Genomic DNA, 9,838 nt, shown 5'->3' with positions numbered 1-9,838 from the left:
TCAAAATAAGTTGAAGGATTGGTCGTCTAAAAAATAATTTCTTATTGTTCTTGATGATGTTTGGTGTGATGATTACGTATTATGGGAAGCTTTTTTAACACCTTTCATAGGTGGGGTTGCAGGAAGCAGAATTCCTGTTACTTCACGCAATGAGAAAGTTGCCTTAGCTGCCCCCTCTGATGAAATATATCACCCAAATCACTTGTCAGAGGAAGATGGTTGGTTGTTATTTACAAAGTATGCATTTCGCAACTGTTGTCCACCAACAAATTTTAATCATGAAGAAATTGGAAGAAAGATTGTTAAAAAGTGCAAAGGTTTGCCTTTGGCTTTGAAAACAATTGGGAGTCTCTTGTATAGGAAATCATCTTGGGAAGAATGGAACAACATTTTGGGAAGTGAGATATGGAACATTTCTTATAATAATATTCTTCCTGCTTTGATATTGAGCTATCATTATCTCCCTTCTCATCTAAAGCGATGTTTTGCTTATTGTTCATTATTCCCGAAAGATTATGAATTTCACAAGGAGGAATTGGTTCTATTGTGGACGGCTCACAATTTCTTACAAGCCTCTCAATTAAATAAGTCAGTTGAAGAAGTAGGCAATGAATGCTTCCAAGAGCTTTTGTCAAGATCTTTTTTTCAGGAGTCTTCTGCAGAAAAAACATGTTTTGTTATGCATGACATTCTCAATGATTTGGCAAATTTTGTATCGGGAGAGCTTTGTTTCAAGCAAGAGGTTAAAGAGGCAGCATCTAATTTAGAAAAAACCCGTCACCTATCTTTTTTGTATCATCAATATGGAGAATATAAACGGTTTGAGAATTTGGAAAAAATGAAAAAACTACAGACATTCTTGCCTCTTATTGATCCCAGTTGGTTTTCGAGGTGGACTTCGAGCGACTTAATATTTGATCAATTATGTAAGTGTAAATGCTTGCGAGTTTTATCTCTGACTTCCAATTACACAATTAAGGAGATACCTGATTCTATAGGAAATCTCATACATCTACGGCGTCTTGATATATCTTATTGTGAAATTAAGAGACTTCCTGAGTCAATATGTCTGCTATATAACCTACAAATATTGAGGTTGGTCAGTTGCAGACTCTTGGTTGAGTTGCCTGTTGATTTTCATAACCTAAACAACTTACGTCTTCTAGATTTACGATTCACTAGCTTGAAAAAGATTCCACCAAACATGAGAGAGATGAAAAATCTTCAAGTACGGTCAGCATCATTTAGAGTGGGCAAACATAATGAGCTCACTATCAAACAATTATGCGAACTCAATCTTCAAGGAGAGCTTTCAATTTATGAGTTGCAGAATGTAGTTCACGGAATGGATGCCTTACAAGCCAACTTGAAAGAAAAAAGGTACCTTGAGGAGTTACGCTTCGAATGGAATAAAGACACTAATGATGATTCTCAGAATGAGAGGGATGTGCTAGAGAAGCTCCAACCTCACCAAAATTTGAAGAAACTATCAGTCGATTATTATGGTGGCACAAGGTTTCCAGATTGGTTTGCTGATAACACATTGTCCAATGTAGTGGAGCTCCGATTAAAAAGTTGCAAGTATTGTTTTGTGCTGCCATCATTAGGCCTTTTGCCGTCTCTCAAGTCACTGTTCATTGAAAAGTTGGACGGCATTGTGGCTATTGGTGCAGAATTTCTTGGAAGTGATTTTTCTACTGTTCCGTTTAGATCTCTTGAAACCTTGGAGCTCGTGGGAATGGTGAATTGGGAGGAATGGGATTGTACCACTGCCTCAAGGGCCTTCCCATGCCTTAAAGAGCTTCGTATAAGAAACTGTCCAAGGCTGAAAGAGAATTTGCCTGAACAACTTTTTTCTTTGGGTAATCTTGTTATTGGAGATTGCCCACAACTTGTAGCTTTGGTTCCACGAGCCCCAAGGATTCAACGGTTGACTCTTGAAAACTGTGGAAACTTGCGGGTGGAGTATATCCCATCCACTCTAAAAACACTCCGCTTTCGTGGACCATGCGCGAATGTGAGTTTGCTTGAAAAGATTGAGCACACCATTAATAACTCCTGTATTGAAGAGGTTGCGATTTACGACTGTCCGGATTGGGAGTTCCCATTGAAGCAACATCATGACTCACTTCGTGATATACTGATAGAGGGAAGTTGTGGGTCTCTTGAGACCTTCGCGTTGGATCAATTCCCCGCACTTCAGAATTTGTCTCTGCATGATTGTAATAATCTTGAAATGATTTCGATTGCAGAGGGGCGCAACCATGGGAATCTTACAACTTTGAGCATTAAGAAGTGTCCAAAATTCGTATGCTTCCCGAAAGAGGGGTATTCTGCCCCTAGGCTGGAATATTGCTACTTTGAAGATTTGGAGAATTTGAAATCAGTACTTGGGCATATCAACATTTTTGCTCCGTCTCTTAGTCAACTATGTATAAGAGATTGTCCACAAATGGAATCGTTGCCAGAGGGGGGTCTGCCATCAAAACTAACGCGTCTTCATATCAACAAATGCCCGAAACTGTTTGCATGTCGAATGCAATGGGGTTTGCGCAATTATGATTTTCTACGTGAATTGCTCATCTCAGGTGACGATGTGGTGGAGTCTCTACCTGAACCAGGACTACTCCCAACTTCTCTTACTTCTCTTTGGATCAGCGACTGTTCCAATCTCAGAATGTTGGACTACAAGGCTCTTTGTCAATCGCCCTGCCTCAAACGATTGACTATTGTGAATTGTCCGAGACTCCAATGCTTGCCCAAGGAGGGCCTCCCCAATTCCATTTCTTGGCTTCAAATTGGCAGAAACTGTCCGGTGCTTAAACAAAGATGCCAGAAACCAGACGGGAAAGATTGGGGAAAGATTGCTCAAATCCCTGTGGTTGATATTTATTAGCCAACCCTCAGGTATCTTTTGCTGTGTATCTGTTCCCATACGCATATTCCGTTCTGTTTAACGCAATCAATAGAAAAAGTATGCATTGGTGATCATACCTGGATTATTTTACACTCGCTCTCTTCTTAACCTCGCTTCAAAGTTTCTCTTTGCTTGATTACCTGAGAACTACATTCCCATTATAAAACTAAGAAGTCCTTTCACAATAACATCTATATATTTGAATTCTAAAATTTTATTCTGGTATTCTTTCTTGTTAGGGGCAATAACAAATGAGATTACTGTCACTGGAGTTCCCAACCTAAAGCATTGTCAATGGAATCACTGAAGATGCTTTTTTGTTCTGTGGCTTGCCGTGAAGATCTCTTCAGGGGGTAAGCACACATACTGCAGGGAGATTTGAAGTGAATTATTTACAAAAGTAAATTTCCATTGCTCACAGTGTCGAATATCTTTCAAATACTGATATACGATCGCTGCACGCTTTACAGAGAGACTTAAATGAGCAGAGCTGAAAAAGGAAAGAAGCTGTTGATGATACTATCATGGAATTGTTATGCTTGAGCATTTGGAGATTGTCTACAATTGAAATCTTTGTTTCAAATCTCTAAATTTCTTCTAGTGAAAAGAGAGACCGATACGTATGCTTTAGAGGAACTGATTTAGTATAATGAGTAGAATTTTAAAGCTTTGTTTTATATTTTAAATTTTCTGAGACTGAACTTTGCCTCATGTAATATACTTGCATTACGCGTGTTAGTTTTGAGCAACTTCACACTAATTTTGCAGAGATTTGTTTGTCGGAAATCATCTTCAAAAATTAAGAGCCAAACTTGAATGTCCAACAGCAGAATCAAACACATTTGCACTTGATGATGGATCCCTCCCTACATTAGACAAACTTGGCACTTAAGGGTAATTGTCAAAACACAAGAAAAATCAGTATTTAGAACACAACCAACCAGCTTAAACACCGTTATATATAAATATATATATATATATATATATCTGTGCTTTATTTTAAATGAATTAATTGTATGAAAATTGAGAACGCGCACACACTGAATTGAAATGTTAGGCCATTGGATTTGGAGAGTTATTAGAGCAAGTTTATGAACTTCACGACTGAAAACATTACTTATGTTGTTAGTATATAACATAGATAATAATTTGTTGAGAAACAACATATATAATATATTTTTTATACAACAGAAATTATATAATATTTATTTTCCTGATATTATTATTCAAGTCAATAATTATTACTAGGGGTGCACATGGGCAGGGCTGGGCAGGGCTGGACCCCTGCCCGATGCCCGGCCCGAGATATGAACGGGCTGCATTTTGCAGCCCGCTGCCCGGCCCTGCCCATAGAAGCCCTAACCATTTTGGGCTAGGCGTGGGCGGGCTGGGCAGGGCGGGCTTCGTTGCCCAAATAGTGATAACCTGCCAATATCACATGTAAAAAAACTTTCGTCCATAACTAAAAATTACATTTCATAATTTTACATTTTCGCACATTGAAATTATCCAGAAATAATTTAAAACAAGTCTTAGCAAATATCTAAATAAATAATATTCATAATCCATTTAGAACAAAACAACTCTCAAGATTGTAATTAAAGCCTTGAAATTCAAACGGTTTGCGTCAATCTCCATACAGTTGAGAAAAGAATAAAACATTTAAAAAAAATTGAAGAGGGGTTGAAGCACATTGAGATATTCCATTGAGGGTTGGAGATGGCGATGTAATAGAAGCTTGATTATCCATTCAAGTGGCAAAAATTAAATGTTACCTAAAGGATTGTAAAAAGATATTAAAACTAAAGCAATGGGTTAAAAGGAATAATATAGACCATATAAAAATATGGTGAAATAATTGTAAAAAGATAAATAAAAAATCTTAAAATCTTATAATAATTTAATATAACCACTTTTAATATGCAAACACTTATTATGTGATACAATGCAGTTAGTAGTCCTTACAACTAAAAGACTTATTTCCATCATATGATTTGTTCATAAAAAATTAATACAAAATAACTAAATATAAATTAAATAAAAAATAAAACATATAATTCATATAATCAAACCCTAATTTTCTTTCTCTGCTCCTACCCCAATCTTGTTTTCTATCTTGTATAAATATTCAAAATTGTTGATTTATACAAATATGTAATGTATGAACTCCATTCTCTAACGAAGAAAGTTGTTAATGGCATATAAGGGAAGACAGGCTTATAAATAGCCAACATTACAACAGCAACACACAATAGGATGTACTCAATAAAGCTCATGAAGAACAAGTTAAAAGCAAGATACTATTGCTTTTTTAGAAAAATTAGATCCCTAAGATGGAAAACTAACAGACATGTAACAATAATAAATTAAATTGCAAAGAGGAGGGAATAACTTTTTTTTGGGGTAAAGAAATGTAATATATTAATATTATTTTATAAATTATAATATATATATAAATATAATCTGGGCAGGGCCAAATGGGCAGGGCAACATGTCCTGCTCGATGCCCAGCCCTGCCCATGAAATGCCCAGCCCAAAGATGCCCATTCTTTTTCGGGCTCCTTTTTTTCGGGCTGGGCAGGGCAATTTTTCTTCGGGCTTGGGCGGGCTTAGCGGGCATTTGGGCTTCATGCACACCCCTAATTATTACTCCTTCGGGCTCTAAATTGCACAAGTTAGTAGATGATTCTAGTTTACCTTGTCCTCTAAATTTATAATTATTTTCTAAACTCTTCTTATTGATTACATATATATATTGGTATGATTTTTATGGGGAAAATAGTTTTCAATGCAAATAAATAAAAAAAAAGTAGTTTTGAAAAAATAAACAATTGTTTTTTTATAACTAGCTTAATTATTTTTCTCAATATTTTTAAATTAATTATCAAACTCCTAAGAATTTTCTTTCATTAGCTTTCAAATTAAGAAAAACAAAAGACCTTTTTCAATTTATGAATTATTTATTATTTTCATGTTATTATTTTCAATTTATTATCTAAATTGGCAAATTTGTTTCCATCATTATTATTGTAATATAAAATTTAAATTTAAAAATTTGTCAGTCGTGTTCTAGTGTCTGAATCATGTGTTGGTCCCAAACATAATTCGTCCCAAATATAATTCGTCCTTTATGGTTAAGAATTCCCAAAATCAATATCAATTAAAAGAAACGGCTTTTATAATATTTAAATAGAGAAGCAAAAATGGAAAATAGCTTACTTCTAAGAAAAATTCATTATTTTAATTAATACGATTGATTATACCAATAATATAATAGTATCGTGTTGATTAATTTAATATTACTTTTTTACGTATATCTGTGCATAAGTTTAGAAATTAGTTCCCTCCAAACAAATTTCGTTATTTAGACTAACTTTCTTTTTTTTTTTTTTTAAAATTAAGCCATACAACAGGATAAAGTTAAGGAAATACATACTATCAAATTATTAGTTGAGATGGTAAGTAATCTCATGATGAGAATACAAGTTTAAATTTTGGAAAATATACTTGTTAGAAGCACTTTAACTTTAATGCTTCTGATTTTACGAAAATTAGTTTCTATACTCTGACTTTAAACAAGAAATCTAAGAGGATATAATAGTTCCAAAACTAACAAGAAGAACTAAACTTTCAATGGTTGAAGATAGTTGTAATTTAATTTTTTTTAGTATGAATTCTTTAAGTTCAGGTGTCTCATTGTCTAAACGTAATTTGCAAGGTCAATACAGTTCATTTGGGAATTTTGAAACACAATAATTATGCTGGGTTGTTTGGTAAGCTTGATTTTTCTTCAACTTCTTTTTCTTTGGGCTGGTCTTCCTAAGGATCCGAAGAAAAAAGAAAAAGGATCAAAAAAATTAGTGCTTCTTTTGATGATTTATTAATTATATTTTACTTAATTAAAATAATACGAACATAGAGGCGATTTTTATTTTTTAATTATCATATATTTTATTTTTTCGGTGACAATCATATATTTTATTTTAATAACATTATATATACATATATATTTTTGAAAAAAAAATCTTCATTGCCTTCTTTTTTTTGTAAAAAGGGAAAATTCATACTACTAAAAAAGTGTTCAAGCTTATTTACAAGACAAATAAGTCGAGGAGAAGGAATGTGTGTTTTACATGGGTATATTATTCATGACTTGTATATAATATAACTTATCATAATTTTTATATTTGTTTTTATTTGTGGTTGAATCATTCAAAGGGCTACAAAAAATTATTTTATAAAATTAAAGGACCAAAACAAAACATGATGACAAATTAAAGGGCTAAGGATATAGTTCTACCATGATTTATAATTAGAAATTTCTCCCTTGTACAATGCACAAACTAATATATTTGATTAGATTTGAAATTCTAATAAATTGTATTATTTAACATAGCTCAAGATTCACTTCTTATAGGAATATGATTTTTTTTTTATTCATTCAAATTGGATTTGAATTAGAGATGTGAAATTTAGCTAGAGGCAACAGATAAAAATTTAAAATTATTTATTTATTTTTTCATTTAAACCTCCAATTGATATAAAATTTAATTATGATGCTCCTTATTTAATTCAATATATTCAAATCCCAATTAAGATATTATTCAAATCTGAAATTCATTATTAATTTTTCATTTGAATGAAATTCCATTTAATTATAATATTTTCCATTTAGTTCAATATATTCAAATTTCAATCAAAATATTATTTAAATATTATTAATTAAATATATTTCTGTTTGCTTGATTACCTGAGAACTACATTCCCATTATGAAACTAAGAACTCCTTTCACATTAACATCTATATATTTGAATTCTAAAAACAAATTCTGGTATTCTTTCTTGTTGGGGGCAATAACAAATTCTGGTATTCTTTCTTGTTAGGGGCAATAACAAATGAGATTACTCTGTCACTTCAGTACCCAATCCAAAGCATTGTCAATGGAATCACTGAAGATGCTTTTTTGTTCTGTGGCTACCGTGAAGATCTCTTCAGGGGATAAGCACACATACTGGAAGGAGATTTGAAATCAATTATTTACAGAAATAAATTTCCATTACTCACAGTGTCAAATATTATTCAATACTGATATATGATCACTGCACGCTTTACAGAGAGACTTGAGTATGGAGAGCTGAAAAAGGAAAGAAGCTGTTGATGATACTAGCATGGAATTGTTGGGCTTGAACATTTGGAGATTGTCGACAAGTGAAATCTTTGTTTTAAATCTCTAAATTTCTTCAAGTGAAAATAAATACCGATACGTATGCTTTAGAGGAACTGATTTAGTATAATGAGGAGAATTTTAAAGCTTTGTTTTATATTTTAAATTTTTTGATAATGAACTTTGTCTCATGTACTCCTCCGGTTCTTAATATAAGACCCATTTAACTAATTTGATTAGATTAAGAAAGTTAGGTAAGTTAGTTAATTATAAGAAAAATGACACATTTTTTCTAAAATACCATAATCATCTTTTTTAATACCCTCTCTCCCTCCTCTATTTGATTATGGTTGAGGGAGTATCTATAGGGGTAATTTAGAGAAAATTGATAAATATGAGAAATGGGTCTTATATTTAGGACCAAAACCAACTCAAGAATTGGGTCCTATATTAAGGATCGGAGGAGTAATATACTCCTCCGGTCCTTAATGTAAGACCTATTTAATTAATTTGATTAGATTAAGGAAGTTAGGTAAGTTAGTTAATTATAAGAAAAGTGACACATTTTTCCTAAAACACCATAATCATCTTTCTTAATACCCCTTCTCCCTTTTCTACTTGATTATGGTTGAGGGAGTATTTATAGGGATAAATTAGGAAAAATTGATAAATATGAAAAATGGATCTTATATTTAGAATCAAAACCAACTCAAGAATTAGGCCCTATATTAAGAACCGGAGAGTACGTACATTACGCGGGTCAGTTTTGATGGATCGTAATTATTTTCTGATGCCTGGTAGGAAAAGACATGGGAAAGCTGAAATTTTTGAAGCAGAGATTGATTGAATTTTTTTTTTTTTGGGTTCTTTAAAGAAGTATTATGACTTTTATGTAGTCGGATTCAATGAAAATTCTTAAAAAAATGGTTTACGTGTTTTCTTTTTCGAAAATATCAGTTAATAATAAATCCGAACACCTAGAAGGTGGAATATTATAGACGATGCTATTAAAATCAATTCGCGCAAAGTCTTCACTTCTATACACGCATAATCAATTGGAACTGTAATGATTTTTATATTATGATCTTCTTTGTTTTTTTTTGGCCAAAAGATTTTTATATTATGATCTAAAACCACACATTTTAGTACACTTATTTCTGGTTCAGATGCGAACAAATATTAATTTTGGTGTTAATCTCTCTCCATGTTTTTACAAAATTTTAATTAGTAAATGTAGCCTTAGTTGATACTTTCTCCCAACCCCTGCAACTTTCTCATTATTTTTCTTTTTCCCCCCTTTCCTGTTTAGGCTATGACTATATGTAATAACGTCGTCTTATTATTATAGTTGATCTTTTATTGGGGGGAAAAAAAAAATCTCTCCATATTGTGGCAGGTTGAAGTTTAATGCTTTTTTGGCCGGATAGAAATTGAAAAATGGGAAATATTTACTCGATTGGACAATGAGCAACTTCACACTAGTTTTGCAGAGATTTGTGTGTCACAAATCATCCTCTAACTTGGCCACTCACTACCAAGTATGGCAACTCAAAAGAAAATAGCTTTAGTTTATTAAATACGACAGATAAACTTCCTCTAATTGACATGGTTTTTATTTTTCGCTAATGGAGGGGGAAAGGGTGTAAAGTTAGAGTAAATGACGCCCCAAAAAATGAAACAAATAAAAAAGAAATAGATTGGCTATCATTTGTTTCCTTCTACTTTCATTTCATAGAATTCTTCTCTAAAATTAAGA

Source organism: Neltuma alba, unplaced genomic scaffold (assembly GCF_004799145.2).
Source record: "Neltuma alba isolate B1F8T4 unplaced genomic scaffold, ASM479914v2 tig00010614_pilon, whole genome shotgun sequence".
Classification (NCBI taxonomy): Eukaryota; Viridiplantae; Streptophyta; class Magnoliopsida; order Fabales; family Fabaceae; genus Neltuma; species Neltuma alba.
Note: the sequence above shows the minus strand (reverse complement) of the source record.